This window comes from Psammomys obesus, unplaced genomic scaffold (assembly GCF_907164565.1).
Source record: "Psammomys obesus unplaced genomic scaffold, mPsaObe1.curated_primary_1811, whole genome shotgun sequence".
Taxonomy (NCBI): Eukaryota; Metazoa; Chordata; class Mammalia; order Rodentia; family Muridae; genus Psammomys; species Psammomys obesus.
The window spans coordinates 24,105,753-24,112,026 of record NW_026585504.1 but is presented as its reverse complement, the minus strand read 5'-3'; the positions used below and the strand labels follow the sequence as shown (position 1 = coordinate 24,112,026).

Sequence of the window (6,274 nt, the reverse complement as noted above, 5' to 3'; positions counted from 1 at the left end):
CTATGACTCTCTTATATTTCTTTGATATGACGTCTTCTAGGTTCATCCTCGCTGATTCTAATGTTAGGGGTCTTCCTTTTTTTTTAGAGATTGATAATAGAATGGCCATTACTCAAGACACGCGATTGGGTGGTTAAGAAAAGGAGCTGGGAGTTAAGTGATCCCCGAGGTCGCACCTTGCCAAGGTCTCTGTGGTCCCCAGCTCTTGCCCCCTCGGTCCTGCCTCAGCCTTCCTGCTGCCTGCACCACGGGCTTCAACTCTGACTCTGCTTGCGAGTTGAGTGGATTGCCGCCTTCATATTTGTTGCTGGCTCTGTTGCTCTTGGGTTACGTGGCTTACAAAAAGTTCGACGTTAAAGATAATAACCCCAAAGCTATAGTGAGCCTTCAGGTCCAAAAAGACAACCCAGGGATGGTGAATGCCTTCGACATGGAAGAGCTGGGAGATAAGGCCGTGCTGCTGGAGGTTCAAAAAGTTCCTCTGGAGAGATGGCTGAGAGGTTAAGAACACTAGCTGTCAAAGGTCCTGAGTTCAATTTCCAGCAACCACATGGTGGCTTATAACCGTTCATAGTGAGATCTGGTGCACAGGTATTTTTTATGAATTATAAATAAATATTTAAAAAGTTTCCATTCTGTGATGGGGATCACATAGAACACAATGAAGGGGAACAGCATGGGACCTCTGATCATCAAAACAAAAGAAACTTGATGGACATTTACGAGGATGCACCCAGTGTGTTGTGATAACACCTGATCATTTAATTAGAATGGAATCCACTCGGTTTGATTGGCCTCTCTGAGGTCTAGATGTTGTTGGTAACTTGCAAATCAAAACTTTCATATTCAGGGCATCAGCCTTGCTATTGAAACTCTGTGGTACACATTTGTTGAAAGACGAAGAAAAGCCTAAACCAACCTCATGGTATACATGTTATTTTGGTCTTCTAAGGATCCGTTCCTTTAAAATATGGATCTTAGAATACAGTTGTATCCTGAGTTTAACATATTAAATTAGTCTCAAAAATAAAAAAAAAGAATAAAGAAAATAATTTTCGTCCAGGGACCTTTGGAAACTGAGACGTCTTTAGAAAAAATATTGGATCCAGGTTTGGTTATATATTGACACTAGTTGTGACTTTCTGCAGAAAATTGTGAAAATATATAGAAACCAATCTAAAATGCTTAATCTTTTTTGATATTGATGAGACATTTCATATTACTGCTTTTTCATAAGATAAAGTTTGATTGGTTTTGCCATTTGATATATGTTCCAACTAAGAGCATTTAAATTTTTTCATATGTTTATTGATTTTAATTCTCTCAATACACTTATATAAAATATTAAAATAATTTTTCAGATAGAAGATAATTCATTTTACAGAAAGTGTGACAGTCCACACAAGCTCATGCCAGACTGAGATAGAAGCTGACCATGAAATCCCAACCCTAGCTTTGAATATATTGTTAGCTATCTGCTAAAGAGAGACAGAACGAGAGAGAAAGAGTTTTCTCTAAGAGTGTAGCTTCCTCTTAGTTGACTAAACTCTAGTAGAACACAAAATATTCAAAAATATTTGGGCAGCACAAATAGGTCTTGATGGGTTTTCTTTTGTTTTGTTTTGTTTTGTTTTAGGTCAGTTGGGAAGTAGGAGTGGATCTGGAAAAAGCTGGGGGATGAATATCATCAAAACGCATAAGGAACTCTCAAAGAACTTACAGATTATTTTTAGCAGAGTATTTAAGAACTACGTAAGAATATGCCATCCATAGTGGCAAAGTCAGAGTAGTATATGATGAAACAAATGATTCTGATCTGGAGGGCTATGTCCTTACTTATGAGGGTTTAAAGAAATAGTGTGATTTCATTAAGCCTCATTTTCCCCATGATTATAATACAGAGTAAGATAATCATGAAAGTTCTATGATTTGATGGCTTTGCGAATGTCATGGGTACTATTTTGAAACCATTTACTCTGACTAGATTTGGAGATCATTATAAAAAATCAGTTATCATATCATATAAAATATCCTAATGTTGACCATGTATTAAAATTTATGTACTATAAAAGAAGCAGGAAAAAAAAAAAAAACAAGTGATTTATGGAGATTTCTTTGCAACAAAATTGTGGAGTTGTGATTACTTTTCAGTATTCCAGAATTTAAATCAGCTTTCTCTACCAGTTGGTGAAAATATTTCCTTATTTGTAATTGTCTTTTAAATAAATGTTAAAATGCTGACAGTAGATTAACTGAAAGTAAGTTCCCTTTTAATAGCTTTAGGGCAGAAGGTTTCCTCTAAATGTCAAAATAATCTCTTTTGTCCCACCAAGTAACAAAAGCATAACAGTATGTTTAAGCATTTATTCATGTAAAGTTCTGAAAGTACCTTTTCAGGTCAAAGACAACTTTGAAATTTTATCTTTGTCTTTTAAAGAAAATAAATGAGATTGATACATTTACTGTATGAATACTGTTTTATTCTGATTTATTTCCAACATCAAATACCTTCTGATCATTCAAAGCTTTAATACCAACTGTTACTATGGTTACATAATGCAATTTTAACCACTATGCCTCTCTTAGAACTTTAAACAAATAGATTCTAGACACCTTCAGACATCTGTTTCTACTGTGGAATAGAACAAAGAGCTCTTTACTGTATTTTGTTAGAGGGACTGTTTGCCTTTTCTTCTAGACACTCTGCATATGTGTGTGTGTGTGTTAATAATACATATAATGATATAGATATTGCTTGTTTTTTTTTTTTTCTTTCATTGATCTTGATCTTTTTTTTCCAGTGAAGACATGATGCAGTACTGTTAAGTTGTGCTGTTTTTCAGAAGCAAAGGCCAGGAAATATTTGCCTTCCCCCACTCCGATTTATGTAGGATCGTGCTTTGTAATGTGATTCAGGGTCAGTTGAGGGTAGCACTGGGTAATAACGCAGCCATAAACAGTGTTCAATGCCAGAGAGAAGTTGAAACAAGTGCTCTGGAAAGATCAGAGAAACACAAACATCTAGCTGTCCTGTCATTAATAATTACCTAGAATTAGAAAATGTTTTCAAAATTATTTATTTTAATCCTTGCCAAAGGCCTTTCTTCATATTAACAGCTGCACCAGAGTTCCTAAGACATGGAAGAAAAACTAAATTTAACTATGTAGTTTTAGAATTTGCACATTCTTTTATATGGTTATGTATCAAACAATAATTTGTTTACGTGACATTATCTCTAATTTGAAAATTAAGGAATGTTATTTTTCAGGATAAAATAACAGCTAGTGAGTAAGAAAGCTAGGCTTGCGACTAGCCTAGAAGAATCAAATCACCTCAAAGCTTTTCAGCTTATTGGTAAGCATTATTATTATTATTATTATTTTTACCTTTTTCTTTCTACAGCTTATTTTTTTTTCAGGAAAGAAAAAAAAAGAATGTAGTGCCATGTCATAGCAGATTATTTTAGCTACAAATTGAGGTTTAAAAAAAATCCTCCATGATCAAGGATAAGCTGATAGGAAAAACAGGAGAAAACTTAGCAATACATAACATATCTCTACAAATACATAACCCATAGATTCATGTTCCAATACTATAGCTGATATACATAAGGCACAAAATAAATGTCAACAGGATAACTGAATGAATGAGTAATATTCCTTGGTATGGCTAGGTAGTACAAATTGTCACTACAGTGTAGTAATCATTCCTACTTATATGATTAACTATTTTCCTGATTATAAACAGAGTTCACAGAGTTTGTTCATGTTATTTTTCTGCCAAGAGTCCATTCATGTTCAATGAAATGGAATTACAGTAATATAGAATTAAAATTAGAGTAATTTGTTCTCCAAACTGAGAATATCTTGGTTTCATGTATATGGTTATATTGAAAGCTAGAAAGTAAAAGTCCAGTCACTTTCTTTATATCTCCTGGACCATATCTCAATCAACAGTGACTTCTCCCTAATTTCGGGGATACTACAGGAGCTACTTACTTATTACCTACAATAGTTTGAATAAGAATGATTCCCATAAGCTCATATATTTGATGCTTAATAACCAGAGAGTGTACTATCTGAAAAGATTAGGAGGTGTGGCCTTGTTGGAAGAAGCATGCCACTGGAAGAGGGCTTTGTGATTTTCAAAAGCCCAAGACAGGCTCAATGATTCTCTTTTTCTGCCTGCTGATTCAGACATGGAACTCTCAGCTACTTCTCCACTACCAGGTCTGCCTGCGTGCCAACATGCTTCTTACCCTTATAATAATGGACTAAACCTCTGAAATTGCAATCAAGTCCCAATTAAATGTTTTACATTTAAGAGTTTCCATGGCCATGGTGTCTCTTCACACCAATAGAACACTGACTAAAACAGAAGTCTTTGGTACCCAGAGTCGGGTATTGCTGTGACAGGCATGATCATATTGCTTGTTGACAGACATATATATGCATATGTGTGTATATATGTATGTATGTATGTGTTTGTGTTTATGTAGACATGATTATACTTACATTATCAGGGCAAGTCCTCAAATCCTGGGCTCAAATAATGTTTTTGTCACAGTTTTTCAAGATTTGAGACATCAGTTACACACCTGTGTCCAGCTTAAAACTAAATAATTATTAATTACTATGAACTGCTGCTCCTGTCAATCTGTCAAACAAAATTAGGTGATACTTTGATGGTCTAGTGTTCTGTAAATGCAAGATTTTTCAGTAAAACAAAATTTCCCAAATATTGTGGTGGGCATTGATGATGCTATAAAAACAGAAATGGTTATGGTGGGATTGGTTATTTAGTTTGTCATAGTATGTGAAAGGTGGTAAAATGAAAAAAATGCAGAGGAATGAAAAGGTATTTGAGAAAATGAAATAGAGGAAGTCAATATCAGAGAGTAAATGCGAGATGATTTCTCTTTTCACTCACAGTTTAACATCCATTCAATACAAAGAAAACATGAGTGCCACTAAAATCTCACAGAACTCTACTACTGGAAATATTCTATGCTTAGCATTAAAATTGTCTGCCAGCTAAAATATTACTTCCTATGGGCTCCATAATTTTGAAAACACTTAATAAAAGACAAGCCTACCTGTCTTACTTTTTTTTTCTTCAGGTTGTGCTAAAACTACCTTCACAGAAGCAACTTCAGAGGGAAATGCTGTCCTTTATTTCACAGTTCAAAGTACAGGAAGGTGAAGGGAGTAGGAAACTGAAGCATCCAGTTACATTGTGTCAAGAAGCAGAGAGCAATGAGCATATCTAGTGATTGTTTTCTCCATTTATACAGTCCCCATTTCCCAGACCACAGACTAGTCCTAGTTAAAATCCTAGTCTCAGATCAGTACAGAATAGAGATAATCCCTAATCCAGACATTTGTCTCTAGGATGTTTTCATTTCTATCTAGTCAATAGTTACCTCTAAATATTAAACTACTCTAATGCCAAAACAGTGAATAGTTCCTTGATGTCTTATTTTTTTCCTCCCTTTTGAACTCTTGTGACTATTTTGAATAATTATATCCCAAGTCAATTCACTCAGCCTGCACTGAAATTTTGGCAAGGATATCAGAGACAGGGACCACAGGCTCACAGGCTTTTTAATGATGATATGTGAAAAGTATGTCATTTATTTTAAACCTCTTTGAAATTCTAGAATTTTAAAGAGTATATACAAAATTAGAATTTCAATATTCCTTAACCCTTTATTCAAGAATAAAACAATACCTCTTCTAAAGCTGCAAAAAAAAGAAAAGATAAAGCACAATAAAATGTAATTGAGATATTCAACTTTCAGACAAAATCAGCAAACATGTGGTATTTCATACATATTCATAATTAGAATGTAAGACTTTTTCTTAGGAATGAAAAATTCTTTATAACTGTTAATCAAGGCTTAGGAAGTCTGTAAGACTATCCATAGTAACCCATTTGCAAAGTGTTTTTAAATAAGGAGCATCTATTGACTACAAGTAAAGAAGGATATAGCACCTATGACATGGTAAACATATGGCCGGGATTGTAAATTGTTAATTGCCCGCTCTTTATTTTCTTCTCCCCTTCTCTCTGTTGTACTTGCTCTCATGCTCTCCCTGCCTTCTCTTCAACCTCACTTTCTCACTCTATGCCTTCTATCTAAGACCCTAAAACTATACTCATGAACCTGCAACAGCATAGTCACCTAAAGAATATTTGTAGAATTCCAACAAAAGTTGACACAGATAGGGAAACCTCTCAGAGACCCAGCCCCAGCTACAGGGTTAACCAGTA

General features: G+C 34.7%; 1 pseudogene; it reads left to right on the top strand.

The window, feature by feature from the left end:
- The first annotated feature begins 270 nt into the window (after positions 1-270).
- On the top strand, positions 271-712 carry LOC129673084 (CDGSH iron-sulfur domain-containing protein 1-like; annotated as a pseudogene).
- Positions 713-6,274: the final 5,562 nt, after the last annotated feature.